Here is a 16,548-nt window from a genome sequence, read left to right as displayed (position 1 = left end):
AAAAGTTTATTTGGGTATAACTTTGGAACCGGTGAAAATTAGTACCACTTTTGATATATCGTTGACAAGCTCTCAATGTCGACTTATTACTGCGATTAAGAAAAAATAAAAAATCCAAATATTTTTGGATTTTGGGCTTTTCGAAATTGGGCACTTTTAGTCCATTTGATTGCAATCAAAATGAAAGGTGCACAACTAGGTGTTATAACAGTCCTAAATCCAAAATGTCAACATCCTACGGTTAATTGTTTTTTAGTTATGCGAGATACATACGTACGTACGTACAGACGTCACGCTGAAACTAGTCAAAATGTATATTTCCATTGAAATCTGAAAACCGAAATTTTTCGCTATCACAATACTTCCTTTACTTCGTACAAGGAAGGAAGTAAAAAGTAAAACGTTTTAAACATTATTAATTAATTTTGATGTACCATTGCAGATTTTTCTAAGAAAAAAATTATTCTGATACTCAATATTACATGCATGCAATAAAACATTCTTCTATAACTTAAAAACTAAATCATCTTAAAACGTGAAATATTAATTTAAAAAAAAAGATACTGTATATATTTATTTCCGAAAACAAATATATGTTTTTTACTTCCTTGTACGAAGTAAAGGAAGTATTGTGATCGCCTAAAATTTCGGTTTTCAGATTTCAACGGAAATATCCATTTTGACCATTCCTGAATCCATTTTGACTAGTTTCGTCGTGACGTCTGTATCTCACATCACTCCAAAACGATTAGCTGTAGGATGTTGAAATCTTGGATTTAGAACTGCTGTAACATAGTTGTGCACCTCCTCTTTTGATTGGAATCGACTGAACCAAAAGTATCCAAAACAGCCCAAAATTGAAAAAAATTGGTTTTTGGATTTTCTTTTAACTGCAGTAATAAGTCCTCATTGAGAGCTTTTCAACGATATATCATAAGTGGTACTTATTTTCATTAGTTCCAGAGTTTTAACCAAATAAAGTTTTAATTAATGAAATATTTGGATCTTATATATGATATATATATCTTATATATAATAATGGAAGGGGAAGGAATATCGGTTCGAATATTACTTCATTTCCTTTTTTTTTATGTAAGTACACATTGATTTATTAATAATTACTATCTTGTGATTGTAAAAAATGTTTTATAATAAATAATAATTCAATAATAACAATTAACATTTTTTTAAATTTGAAAAAATATCAGAAGTCAATAATGAAATAAAATTTTAAGTACTTTACGTTTTAAAAAAAAAATGTATATATGTAATTTAATAGGCGCACAAGGAAGTCATGCGGTGTCCACATAAGATTTTTTTATCTTGTTTGAACATTAGAAGGCCGTGGTTATAAAATCTACTTAATAATTAAGGTCGGAAAGTACGCGGAAAAATTCATAAATAAAATATAAAAATAATTTATGCAATATTAAAACGGAATAAAAAAATTGCACCAGAATTCATAGCATATATGCATGCGCCAATTCAAATTGTGTGTATATATAAATATATATTATGTATACATGCACACCAGTCTTTTTAATAGAAAATATCCCAAAAAACAAGTTTTTAGCTCTAAAAATGCGTCTTTAGCTCTGTTAATTTAAACTTTTGTGCTTAATTTTATTTAAACCTATTCATTTTTATCTAGAAAAGAATGTTCCCAAAATTTTCCTGCACTTATCACTTAATACTGTATTATGTATTTTTTTTTTATAATCAATCTATATTTAAATAAAATATAACATTTTAATGAAGAGTGTTGAAACTAGTTTTTTATAAACAATTTTTTGATAAAAATTTTATTGTAATTCTAGACGAAATTTTAGATTAGGAAAATGAACAAATTAACAATATTGAGGTGAACTGCATGCATAATTATGTACACGAAATTTCAAGGAAGGTTTTTAAATTTATTTATCTGGTGAACTAACTCAACATTTTTACTTTCCCGCATATAGAAATATATGTTAATAGCAACTGTACCTAAAACGGGAAATTGTATGCTGTAGATAGGTCAAGAAAATCCAAAAATTGGTATTATTTAAGTTCTGTGCCTTAAGGAGGGATTTAAAAAAAATTTTCTAAATAGATTGTAAAATAATCTACAAAAAAGTGTTTTTTTCCAATGCTCTCAAGTCCAAAAAAAATCCATTTTTGTCATACGGATGTTTTTGTGTATGGCCTGTTTTTGGGTTTATTTTCTTCAAACGATTTTTTCCGATTTTCTTCAAACACGGTAGACTGGTACTACCTTTGGGAGGAAAGAATGTATTAAATCTTTGCAAAAAATAAAAAAAAAAGGGATGGGGTTGTTTTGGCCAAAATAAAATTTCAAATGTTTACTGAGTAACGTTAAAAAAAACTTTCTTACAAACTTGAATTTTTTTATCAGATCATAAGTAAAAAAAAAAAAAATTAATATTCACCCCTCTCGCCAAAAAATTACTTTTTATAATTTTCCTTTTTTAGTTTATCTTGCTTCAGAAAAGTAGTTAATGTAAAAGGTTTTTCATTATATTTTCTACATCAATAGGCTTTCAAACCGCTACAAAGATTTTTTACCCGACCAAGTCCAGTAGTCTATGGTAATAAAAAATATTTTTTTTAATTTTTAAAAAATTATTTTAAAATTTAAACTCATTTTGCAAGTTACCAATTTAAAAATCTTAAATTTTTGATAGCCTTTACGCTTTAGTATTTCTTGAAAAAATATTAGTCAAAAATTTTCATCTCTTTCCTAGAAAATTACAAATTTGTTAAGAATTATTTTTTTTAGATCTACATCACCATTTAAGGATTATTTTCTTAAAAATTAACTTTACCCGAATGCTTCCCCTTTAGTATGGGTGTCCCATAAATGAAATGTATTTAATTGTGCATCATAAAATTAGAAATAAATATATTTACATAAAAATATGGAAAAAGCAATTCATCATTTCGGATATCGTTTTTCAATCAAAAAAGGATTAATTATTTTATCATGAACATACAAATAGAGCTTAAAAAGGTTGAATTGAAAAAACTTCCTGGCTCTGCCAGAAAATTAAAAAATGAACTGGATAACTTGATCGGCGTTGCCGCGAAAGTTATATATTTATTGTCGGCCTTTTTAAAAAAAGACAAAATTATTATTTTCTTTTACGACCGCATAGAATCACTGTAGTCAATTCATTATCCAAGTCTCTTCGATGAGACTGTTTGAGTCTTGCGGTCTTCCAGTAGTTTTCATATTTTCCGATCTTTGTGTCCTTTCTAATGTTGAAAATTTTCGTCTGAGGTTTTTGATGTGAATGTGAAGCAAGTGTTTTAGTTCTTGATTTTCTTGTTTAATTTTATCTTATCTGTAGTGTTTTCCGGTGTAAGACCAATTTGTTTCAGATGCTCCTTTAGTTTTCTGATTGAAGTTGTAATTATTTTTGTTTCATGTTATTTTTTCGTTTTGTACATCGTAGCAAAAGAAGAAAATTTTGCTTTAATTTATTTATTTCAATTATCTCATGCTATTTTTGCCCATTATCTCAATTTGCGTGTCTTTTTCTGTTTTTATTTTCGGGACTACGAAACTTATAGAAACAGCTATTCATAAATAGTTAGATATAGCAATTCGATTGAAATTTTAGCAATACCTGCTATTTATAATTTGAAATATTTACCAGAGGCCCGTCTCACTTTGATCAGATTAGATTACATTAAAAAAATAATTAAACTTATTCAATCTTTATTAAATATTTTTTACAAGGATGCATTTAAGAAACAACTTTCAACGGATAAATATAAAACTTTAAACAACTTTCAAAGCAAGCATTCTTCTTGTTTGTTGTGGGAAACGGGGATTCCACATATTGGCGTAATTCTAGTAAGAAAAACACTTTACAGATAAGTTTCAGTCTATGAGAATTAAAACAAATATAATATTGAAGCATTTTAAACTAACTTGTCCCCTCCCTTGAGAGGACATTCACGTGATTATTCGCCATGGATTGGTTTTAGTAAAATGTTTCAGTGAAAAACAATAAATCAAATTTAATACAATTTTCACAGAAAATATTATTTGGAATTTTTTTAATTCTGATTTTGTTCCCTTTGGGTAATAATAGCGTTAAGCTTATATACATATACTTCTATATTTATACACACACATTATATACCTTTTTATGCGTTTTAATAATGTTTGTGAGTTATTCTCTAATACTCTGCAGATAAACTATGAAACAACAGCAAAAATATGAAAGAAGTAAATATTCTTATTCTTGTGTTTTATTTTCGTATAATTTATGTTACACAATGATGTACGTTTAATTATTTCGTGAGTGCAATCCACTTTCATTGTTTTCATTTTCGTAATTTCACAGTTTCTCATCTTCTAATATTAAATTATACCTTTAAGAATCTGATTTCACTACATATTTCATAAGTAACGAAAAATAAAAATATTTACAAGACCATAATAATTACATACGAATGGATAACGATCTTTGAAAATCCTGTGATGTTATTAATCAGTATAATTTATACATATATATATATATATATATATATATTTATACATATATATATATATATATATATATATATATATATATATATATATATATATATATACATATATACATATTACACAAAATAATAAGTCGTGAGTCATTCATAATCAACGCCTAGCAAAACCTACAGTAGGAAAATTGATGAAAATTTGTGTACACATTCTGCATCGGTATAAGTGCACATTAAGAAACGATTTTTTGAAATTCCGAGTTTAAAGGATTAAAATGGAGAAACAATGAAATTTATTGTTTTTTATTTCCTTGTACGAAGTAGACAGTATTGTGATCGTTAAAAATTTCGGTTTTCAGATTTCAACGGAAATATCCATTTTGACCATCCCTGAATCCATTTTGACTAGTTTCAGCGTGACGTCTGTACGTACATAACTACGTATGTGCGTATGTATCTCGCATAACTAAAAAAAGATTCGCCATAGGAAATTTTGGATTTAGAATTGTTGTAACATCTAGATGTACCTCTCCTTTTGATTGCAATCGACTGGACCAAAAGTGTCCAAAAAAGCCCAAAACCTAAAACATTTTGATTTTAGCCTCCATTGAGAGCTTTTCAACGATATATCATGAGTAGCAGTTATTTTCTTTGATTCCATATTTGTAGCCAAACGAAATTTTAATTAATGAAATATTTAAATCTTACAAGAGGAAGGCACATCGGTCCAAATTCAACTTCATCTCCTTTTTTAACTTTTTTTTTTTAAATTTAAATATATCGATCTATTAATAAATAATTATTAACCTCTGATTGTAAAACATTTTACAGTAAATAATAATTCAATAATAAAAATGAAAAATCTGATGATGACACCACATCCTTGTACTCCCATTAGATTACATATAATTTTTTTATATTTTATATTTTTTATTAAATTTTATCATTTTTTTTTTGTTATTGAATTATTTACTATAAACGTTTTTTTTTTCAATTAGAGGTTAATAATTATTACTAAATCAATATATTTAAATTAAAAAAAAGTTAAGCAAAAGGAAATGAAGTCGGATTCCTACCGATGTGCCTTCCCCTTATAAATCCAATCCAAATATTTCATTAATTAATTTTTATTGGAATACAACTTTGGAACCAATGAAAATAAGTATTATGATATATCGCTGAAAAGCTGTCAATGAGGGCTTATAACTGCAGTTAAGAAAAAGTCCAAAATCCAATTTTTTTTCGATTACGTACAGACATCACGCCGAAACTAGTCAAAATGAATTCAGGTATGGTCAAAATGGATATTTCCGTTGAAATATGAAAACCGAAATTTTTCGCATACAAGAAGTAAAAAAAAAAAAAAAAAATCTGATACTGACACTACATAACTTCCTTGTACGCTTATTAAATTACATATACACATTTTTTTAAAATTAAAAGTACATAAAATTTTATTTCATTAATAACTTCTGATATTTTTTCATATTTTCTGTTAACATCAAATATTTATACAATTATTAATTCAACAATCTTTCCTGAAATATTAGGAAAGAGTAAAATTCCCTTTATTACTCTTTAAATAAATTTAAGTCATATCTATCTAATACCTTTTTAAATTATTATGATGTAACCATCAACAGAATGAAAATAAAAACGAATAATAATCAGATGTTTCACCAAATCTGATGGGGACACCACATGACTTACGTGTACGCCTTTTCTTTATTTTTTATTTTTTTTTTGTTTTACGTCGGAGGAGGGAAAATCTGCAACAAGACGCCCAGCAGCCCGTACTACTGGGTGTGTGGAGTTTCCTGTTGAAGCAGGGACCCACTAAAAACCGTCCCCCTTACACAGCATGAGGATGGGATCGGCTAAGCAAGCACACATCATCCCCATGAGTTTCTCGGATTCTACCTGTGTCGTCCTCAAGCAGCGGCTTCAAGCGTCTCCCGAGGGCACCCAGCAACGATGATCCTGTAGGATCCCCGCTACCCACCCATAAAGCTGGCCCTCCACCATCACTCTCGGACTAAACACCACCCTACCTTGATTCCTCTTCTGCCATTTTTTTGTACAGTACTTCCTGGAACCAGCGAGAACAACGACTCCAACCGACATTAAAGTTAAGCATAATGCTCGTAATTTCCTCCGGGGAGATCTCTCCCTCAAACGGTCTATCCGGAGCCCATCTTGGGTACCGTAGGACGGTATGCTCTGCATCGTCTTCAAGATCGCAATACAGGCGCCCCGGCGATGCCCGTCTCCCTCTTGTATATAAGTATGCGTTGAACGATCCGTGGCCAGACAACTACTAGATCGTCCAAAAATCTACCTCGCCATACTTCCTGGAGATCCATTTCTCAATACAGGGTATCAGCCTGAAAGTCCATCCGTCCGTTAGGGCTCTACACCATCTCTCCTGCCAACGGCCCATTAGGGAGACCCTAGTCACAGACCTGTCCGTGCCTTGGTACCTTTCAAATCTCTCGTTTGCCAGGAGATTCACCGTTGGAATCCCAGCAATAACCAGCACTGCTTCTAGCGAGACAGTGTGGTATGCCTGAGGCACCCTCAGTGCCAATCTCCGGTATACCCTAATGTCCCTCATCTTATTTCTTTTAAGGTGCCTAGAGACCGACCCCATACCGGTGCCGCATAGAAAATAATGGAGGTCACTGTCGAAGCTATTACTCTCCTTTTTGAAGCTCTAGGTCCAATGGCATTAACCATCAGTCTAGTGACCTCCGATGCTACCCTTCCTGCCTTCTTGAGTGTTTCTTCAATGTGAGCCGTGAATCCTCTCGATCTGTCCAACCACATCCAGGTATTTGGCTCTCCACGAGGGGTTCAAGTCGGGGCCATCCATTCTTATGGATAACCTAGGAATTCATCGCCTTCCAGTCATTAAAATCATGTTAGTCTTTTGAACAGAAACCGAAAGTCCTCTGTCTGCCAGCCACCTCACAATATGCTTTAATGTACTGTTAGCCAGTAGCGTCACCTCTTGAAGACTCCTCGCCGTCACTTCATCGGGGAGCTCATCCGTTTAGACTACCATATCCACACCGGATGGCAAATTTATTCTCAATAGGCCGTCGTAAGCCACGTTCCAAAGTAAGGGGCCCAATATTGACCCCTGTGCCACCCCTCTTTCCATGGGCAAGACGATGTATCTCGCATAACTCAAAAACGATCAGCCGTAGGATGTTGAAATTTTGGAATTAGGTCTATTGTAACATCTAGTTTTGCACCTTCCTTTTTGATTGCAATCGAATGAATCAAAAGTGTCCAAAAATCCAAAAACATTTGGATTTTGGACTCTTTTTTAACTGCATTAATAAGCTCTCATTGAGAGATTTTCAACTATATATCATAAGTGGTACTTATTTTCATTGGTTCCAGAGTTATAGCCAAGTAAAACTTTAATTAATGAAATATTTGGATCTTACTAGGGGAAGGCACGTCGGTTCGAATCAGACTTCATCTCCTTTTTTTAATCTTTTTTTTTAATTTAAATATATTGATTTATTAATAATTATTAACCTCTGTTTGTAAAAAAAAATTACAATAAATAATAGTCCAATAATAATAAAAAAGTGTGTGTGTAGTTATGTACGCACGTAAGAAGTTATACTTCTTTGGCGTGAATAAAAAAATATTTTTTTTACGCATTCAAACAAATTTGAACTGAGTCAAACAATCGATAGACGATATTAAATACCACGAATAAAACTTTGAATAAGTAACACTTAAATTAAATAATATTTATTTTATACAGTTTAAAAAGTATTCTTTCTTTTTTCTTTCTTTCTTTTTTTCCTGTTTAGCCTCCGGTAACTACCGTTTAGATAATTCTTCAGAGGATGAATGAGGATGGTATGTATGAGTGTAAATGAAGTGTAGTCTTGTACATTCTCAGTTCGACCATTCCTGAGATGTGTGGTTAATTGAAACCCAACCACCAAAGAACACCGGTATCCACGATCTAGTATTCAAAAGTTTAAAAAGTATTGAAGTATTCGTTGTCATTTAAAACAAAGTTCATCGAATATATTTCGATTAGTTTAGTTTTATGAATTCTTCTTATGACGATTGAATTGGCACCAGGGTTACCAGCGGCTTATGATATGAAAAATATGATACAAATAGTTTTTTGAAACGTTTTCTAAATATCGCGTAAATACGGCATCGATGTTAGAGCTGCTGTGTCGTGTTGTAGAAACTGTAGGGTTATTACTCATAGTTAAATGTAGATTCTCGTATAAAAAGGTCATTAGTGGACTAGAACTTTCGAGGCTGAAGTTAATATTAATATAACCTCAAATCTTGATACACAATTTTCACAAAAAAAATTTAAATATACGCTGCAATATAAATAAAGTTTTATGAATATGAACAACAATATTCTCAGTTTAAAATATCCGTCTTCAAAAATCTATGTGTATAAATATATATTTATTACGACTCAATACAAACTCTCACTAAAAAATAACTTCATGGTGTGTTACATCGGCGCGCGCACCTTCCGTAACTAGTTGAAAATATACTCTGATTAGTTTCTCCGAACATGCCAAAAGAAGTATAACTCCAAAAATTATTTTAATTCAAAACTTTTTACAGCGGTTAACAATTATTAATAAATCAATATTTTAAATTTAAAAAAAAATCCGACTTCGTATATGAAGTCGGATTCAAGCCGATGTGTGCTTGGTTACGGATCCGACACGTTCTCACTTACACCATATAATTACTTGAGCGTCGTGAAATAAAACTTATTTATAAACTAATATAAAATGCTGATAGACACCACAAAAAAATATGATGTAATGTGGTGTCTACCACAATGCAATTGTGTAACTGTCTAATTTATTAAAGAATTACAGGATCGTATCTCACTTTTAAATGAAGTACAGCAAAAAATGTGTATATGTAATTTAATTGGCGTACAAGGAAGTCATGTGGTGTCCCCAACAGATTTTTGAATTCGGCCTTGAAAGGAGTAAAGAAAAGTTAAAAAAAAAATTGAAATATGATTCTAAATTTTCCCCATTTCCGACTATAATAAACGAGATATTTAGTAGATTTGGGCTTGCAAATACTATTTAGATAATACCTAAAAAAGCTGTTTTTTGGGTGTCAGTTTTCTCAAAGTTTTGAAGAAAAACCCTCTGTATTAAGCTGAATATACGCTTGCATGCTTATCTTACCATTTTTTTTAAATTGTCCCAAAATTCCCCCTTCTTTAAAGTTTGGAGTTTTATTTATTACATATTTTTTACTTGAATTTTTTTAATGTCTTCTTAGGCACAGTAGTAATGTAAGCGACCCAAAAGGAATATTTTGGGAGCTATATTGTAAGGGGGAAGCCGATCAAAGTTTAAAAATATAATTTTTTTGAATTTTTCGAAATTTCCTTGGGTTTATTTATACTTTTAATAGTATTACATTTTAAATAATAAACTTCTATTAATGTTACAATAAAATTTCATCATATTCATCCCCACCCCTAAAAGATAACTCTTAGGTAACGTTTTATTGGTTGTACATTTTTTAGTGGAATGTTTTTTAGTTTCTTCCATTTAACACAGTTAACGTAAAAAAGTAAAAAAAAATTTCTTGGTGATTTTGGAGTGGGAGAGCAGAAAAAATTGAAGAGTACCGATTTTTTGAATTTTATTTCGTTTTTTGGTTTATTTAAATGTGTAGCCTAATGATAATTTTACAATAAAACATAATAAATTACCTTCACCCAAAAAAATTCTTTTCCATGTATAATTATTTTTCCACTATAAATAGCTAATAAGGAAGGTTGTAAATAACCAATGCCAGGAAAGTATAACACTTTTTTCAGATTTTTTTTTGTGTTTTTTAACCAACACTTGATATTAGAAGGTCGAGTGTAATTTTACCAATTTCGTTTACCATTTTCATATAAAGTATGAAAATAATATTCAAAAAATAAAAATCGTGAATTAGGATGTATTAATAAATATTTTATTTTTATTTTATTTTTAAGAAAGATGTAAGCTCTTTATTTTTGATGGGATTATAACTTCAACAGTAAGATAACATAATCGAAAACTTTATTCCGTGTTGTAAAAGTACCAACGTACTTTTTCAACACGGGTAATAATCGGTTACTTTATTTAAGAATACTGTGACCTAAATGTATAATTTAAATTTTTGGTTGTATTATATAATCAATATAAGTATTAATGACTAGAAAAATAAATATATAACATGCTTTAGTAGTTTTTCAAGAAAACCCCTGAAAAAGTACAACCAACAGTGTAGCTGGTTGGAAAGTATTGCAGGTTGCAGCACAACCTTTTCATAGGTATTCATACCTTTTACTTTTTCCTGTTTAGCCACGGCAATTACCCCTTCAGAGGATGAATGAGGATAATATGTATGAGTGTAAATGAAGTGCAATCTTGTACAGTCTCAGTTCGACCATTCCTGAGATGTGTGGTTAATTGAAACCCAACCATCAAAAAACTTCGGTATCCACGATCTAGTACAAAGGTAATTGCCTTTACTATAAGTATTCGTACCTAAGAAGATATGTCTCTTATCAGTAATAATCTGCAATCACGAGAGAATTTTCATATCAGAAATCTGGAAAGCGTATTCTACAAACGACGTGTCTTATATTTTCTCTTGAAATCATTAGAAATCAAGATTTAATTCACAGAAAGCCCGATTTAATTTTTATTCTTTAATACATTTTAATTAAATTTGAATACTAGTACTTTTCATCATATGAAATCAGAACTCCGGTGAATATTTTAAAAAGTAAATTTCGTTAAATATTAAAATAATCTTATACGGTAAGGGGATTTTATTAAAATCGGTACAGCAGTTTTTGCAGGGTTAGTAAACAAACAAAAGTTTCTGTCTTTATATCAGCGAAGCGTGGCTCTACCCGCCACGCTTCGCTGTGGCACATTGTAGTTGCATGGATGAGAAATGAGAAACAAAACAAAGCATACGTTTCATAGAAGTTTAATTTTGCAATACTTGTGGATATACAATATTTTTTTGTTTTTCCACTGTCTGCGTAGTTATAAAGGCTATCTGGTTTGCCGACTCGGGAACACGCAACATACAGTTGCCCATGTGAGAAGCAATCCGCATCTAAATCTAAACCACACAATTCTAAAGATTGACCTTGAGCTTTATTGATTGTGATTGCAAATGCCAATCGAATTGGGAATTGCAATCTTTTAAATTAAAATGGTGTATCGGTCGGGATCATGGGTATTCGAGGAATGAGGACATCTTCACCTTTGAAAGGCCCCGTTAAAATCGTTGCTTCCACTACGTTATTCAACAATTTCTTAACTACAAGTCGCGTGCCGTTGCAGAGTTTTGGCTGATTAATATTCTGCAACAGGGTAATTGTCATTTTTTGATCGAACCGTTGCTAGAATCAATCTAATGAGGAATGTTTTCCCAGTTCCTCCTGGCGCATCCAAGAAGAAGGTCCCCCCAACTCCGTCATTTATCATTTGCATTATGCGATCATAAATGCCTTTCTGTTCACGCGTTAATTTGGGAATGCTTGATTGGACATATGACTGAAGATCACCAATGTTATAACTCTGTTCACGGCGTAAATCCACATCAAATGAAGCAATCGCAGCTCGGTTGGGTGCTGGCATTCCCAGTTGACTAAGAACTTTATTTGCAATAGCTAAGCACTTGTCTTCAATATTTATCAATGCTTCGTTGTAAATGCCTTCTGTAAATTCCATGGTCATATTGGTATTTTCTAGGCGTACTCTATGCAAAATATCCTCAGTCATATGCGATCGATATCTTTCCCATAATTCTGTGGGAGATGAAGGGAAGCAAGCGGTCAATATAATTGCGAATAATGCGCGAATTTGATTTGGATGTGCAGCGTTGCACGCGTCATTAATACATATATTCCACTGTTGGTCGTTTTCTAATAAATTCAGAGCTTGGTGAAAGGCGCAGCTCAATCACGACACGATCACATAAAAGTACCTCGATTAAAGTGAATATTTAATTCAGATTGTATAGTAATCTGAATCAGATGCAAGTGGATACGTTTTTTTTTTTTTTTTGTTAATAAACAATGTAATTGGGAACAGGTATTGTTTCACATGTGACTGCGGTTGTCGTTAGCTAATATGGCGAGTGTTCCCCTCGCTTCCGGCAGATGGTGCGGTCACTGGTACACAGCTGACTGTTAAAAAAACTGTTTTCTCGCAGTCGCGGGTATGTGACTGATGCGAAAAATAGATAAAAACAATCTTTGATGCGGGTTATATATCGTGCTAAAATTTGAGGTCAATCGGTGCAGAACATTTTGAGTTTTTGAAGCGTACACAAACGAACTTAACATTTTTATATATAAAGATTTGTAGGCTGCGAAAAAAAGCCCTTAAGTCGTGCGAAAAAACACATCATTTTAAATGCTTATAAAAGCAGAGTAATGCTTACAAATTACAGAATAATCAAACGGCGTTGATTTCAGATGTTAATAAACTGCTAACGAAAGTAGAAGTTTTGCTGCTTCAGTGTACAACGTGATTCTTGAGTATGAATCTACTAATGAATTACGGTCCCCAAAGAAGACAAAACCCCGCAGGTCAATTTAGAAAAAGGTGAGATTTTGATAAAAACGCGATTAGTAAAAAAATTACACAAATTTGAATTATTTAGAAATAGTTTAGCGGTGTATTATGTCCTTTGGAAGAGAATTCGGTTATTGTCTTCAACAACGCTTCTTATCATTAAACGAAAAGAATTCCAGCCGTGTTATAGAGAAACAATGATATCAAAATGTGGCTTAGTTCAAAAGGAATAATTTTTGAAGAGGTTTAAGTTAATGTTCGATCATTGCAAAGGGTTTTGCGTATTAAAAGTAATTATAGTCCGTATAAAATTGGTTTGACACACCACGCCATATTGGTAAGTCGTGTTTTTATTCGGCTCCTAACGAATATGTTTGCCGTCCTCCGTGGCGCGAGTGGTAACGTCTCGGACTTTAATCCGGTGGTTCCGAGTTGGAATCCCGGCCAGGCATGGCATTTTCATACGCTATAAATCATTCATATCATCATCTGAAGCAATGCATAACGGTGGTTTCGGAGGTTAGAAAAAACAAAAAAAAAACGAATACTTAGTTGTGTGGTTTCAGTGTTACTATTTGTGAATTTTGTTCTTTGATTTTACATAGCAAAGAACGCTAAATGACCAAAAAACGATTGTTTGGTCATATATATATATATAAAAAAATAACCTACAAAGGATTTTTTGGTCATTATGTAGGGATATTATTTTCTGTGTATTTGGTTATTTCGACCTTTTTTTGCATAGTCTTAAGTCTCTCTGGGCTATAAGAAAATTGGGTGTTTTAATTTATTTACTGTAAGTCATCCTTCTTGGTGCCTTTTCTTTTTGTTTTAGTGTTTTTTTTTTTTTATTAATAAAAAACAGATGTTTTAGCTGTTAAATATAATTCAAAGAAATTTGTTACTTAATCAGTTGTAATTTTGTTTACATTGGCAACGGCCATACGGGCTCTTTGTGATTGGTCGTTGTGTTTGACAGCGGCCATCTTGCATTGATCTGATTGGTTTTCCTTTGTTTACATCTCCAAATTAAAAATAGATAGATAGATTTATTAAAATTGATGAAAACAATCTTTGTTGGGGGTTATATATCGTACTAAAATTTGAGCTCAATCGGTGCAGAACATTTTGAGTTTTTGAAGCCGTACACAAACGAACTTAACATTTATATATATATATATATATATATATATATATATTCAAGGCCTGTTAGACTACTAAAATGAAATTAAAAAAGAAAAAATATATGATTGTATCGTGTTATTTTTACCACATGTAATTTCTCATTCCACTCATCACTTTTATCATTTATTTGTATCACCTTCCATGATACTCCTCATAATTGTACGGTACATCTATCGGTAATTATGTTTTGAAAGAATTGCTATATTCCAAGATAATTTTTTTATTATCTTTGTTAAATCAGTGAATAACTAACTCTACTCCTCTTGTTTTTCAATTTTATAATCACTTTTAAATTTAAAAAAGTCTTGCGCAGTTCTGCGCAAGAAGACCACTTTTACTTGGTGACTAAGGTGATGATCATCGGTACCAAGGAAGGTGGAATCCTGGGTTGTTGGACGTCTATTGTTAGTTTGTTTTAGAGAAACTGATTAAACATTCTACAAGCGAAAATGTTTGTCAACGTATTTTAAAAATTAAATTTAAGATATTTCCAGTGATTTAAACTTTTAGAAAATGCAATTTTAAAATTGTATTAATGTATTTCAATTTATCTATCTTTGAATAAATAAAAATTTAGTTGAATTCAAAAAATCTTGAAAGAATAAGCATAAATAATGTTTTTAAATATTGATTTAACAGTGAAAAATGCATTTATTGGTAAATAAATCGAATGTATCTAAAAAGTGTGGCTTATTACACAAATTATAATGTTTTGAATTCAACACCCCAAAATTAATTAAAATCACCGTGTACGATTCTAGATACACGAATTTATTTTTTGACACTGGAATTTTTTAAACAATGAAAAAATGATCTTTTATTTATAATTTTTACAAAATTTTATTCGTTGAATGTTTTAATTTTTCCTGTTTCCTGGAGAAATAATAAATAAAAACTAAAATTTGTTAAACGTGTTACACAGACATTCCACCCAGTTATTAAAAAAATCATAGTAATGAAACCTCGTTTGAAAATAAATTTTTAAACAGTTTTAAAAGAAATTTAAATTTTATTTCATGGGTTCATAATTTTCAGGGAATAATAAAATAAAATTACAAATTTAATTAGCAAAAAAATTTTACATACGTTTCGTATTTGCGTGCTAATAAGTCTAGTTAAAAAAGTTACATAAAATTAGGAATTTTTTTAAGTACATTGTTTTCAATATTTTCATTCATAAGTTTGTGTTAAATTAAAAAGTAAAATAAATGATTTTATTACACCCACTTTTTCTATTTGTGTAAAAAGGACGATGGAACTAATTTTTAGGGTAAATTTAAGGAAAAATCGCAAATGAAATTAGGACTATCTTTACAAAACTTACGAGGTCGTATGAGAAAAGTAATGAGACTAACTTTTTACTTACCAAATTTTTTTGTTTTTTTCAAACAACAACATTATCTCCTTCAAAGTAGTTCTCTTGGACAGATATACACCGGCGGAATCGTTTTTCCCACTCCTGATAGCAGCGCTGGAAGGCTTCAACTGGTAGGGCTTTTAACTGGTCGGTCACTGTCTTTTGAATGTTCTCCTAAGTTCCAGAATGACGTCCTTTTAAGACATGTTTCAATTTCGGGAAAAGGAAAATGTCACAAGGACTCAAATCAGGTGAATAGGGGAGTTGAGGAACCGTAGAAATGGGTTTTGAGGTCAAAAATTCCCTGATGGAAATTGCCGTCTGACACGGGGCATTGTCATGAAGCATCCACTTGTCTGCAATGTCTGGTCTCACGCGAATCACTCTTTTCCTGAGCCTTTCAAGGACACCTTTGTAAAACACTTGGTTGGGAGTTTGTCCTGGAGGAACAAATTCTTTATGCACAATGTCAAAAAAGGAAATCAGCATGGTTTTGATCTTTGATATTTGCTCATTCGACATTTTTTCGGTTGAGGAAATGACGGAGCGTGCCACTCTTTGCTTTGCCACTGTTTCAGTATCGTACTCAAATATCCAGGTTTCATCACCTGTGATCACACGAGTGAAGAATTCTTGGTCATTGTCAATCCTCTCAAGAAGATCAACGCACACGTTTCTTCGATTGTCCTTCTGTTCCGTTGTGAGGTTTTTCGGCACCAATTTCGCGCAAACCTTTCGCATGTCCAAATCGTCTGTCAAAATTTGATGTACGGTGATAGTATTTAAATCTAACTGTTCGCTCATCATCCTTATTATTAATAACGGTCTGACCTCACAAGAATTCTCACACGCTCAACGTTTTCGTCAGATTTTGAAGTTGAAGGTCTCTATGAGCGACGT

General features: G+C 31.6%; 1 protein-coding gene across 2 annotated transcripts in view; it reads left to right on the top strand.

The window, feature by feature from the left end:
• The window catches only part of LOC142320784 (regucalcin-like), a 96,249-nt gene that overhangs the window by 46,956 nt on the left and 32,745 nt on the right, over positions 1-16,548 (top strand). The gene's annotated exons all lie outside the window — the stretch shown is intronic.

This window comes from Lycorma delicatula, chromosome 1 (genome assembly GCF_047948215.1).
Source record: "Lycorma delicatula isolate Av1 chromosome 1, ASM4794821v1, whole genome shotgun sequence".
Classification (NCBI taxonomy): Eukaryota; Metazoa; Arthropoda; class Insecta; order Hemiptera; family Fulgoridae; genus Lycorma; species Lycorma delicatula.
The sequence above is the reverse complement of the archived record's forward strand: the minus strand, read 5'-3'. Positions and strand labels throughout refer to the sequence as shown.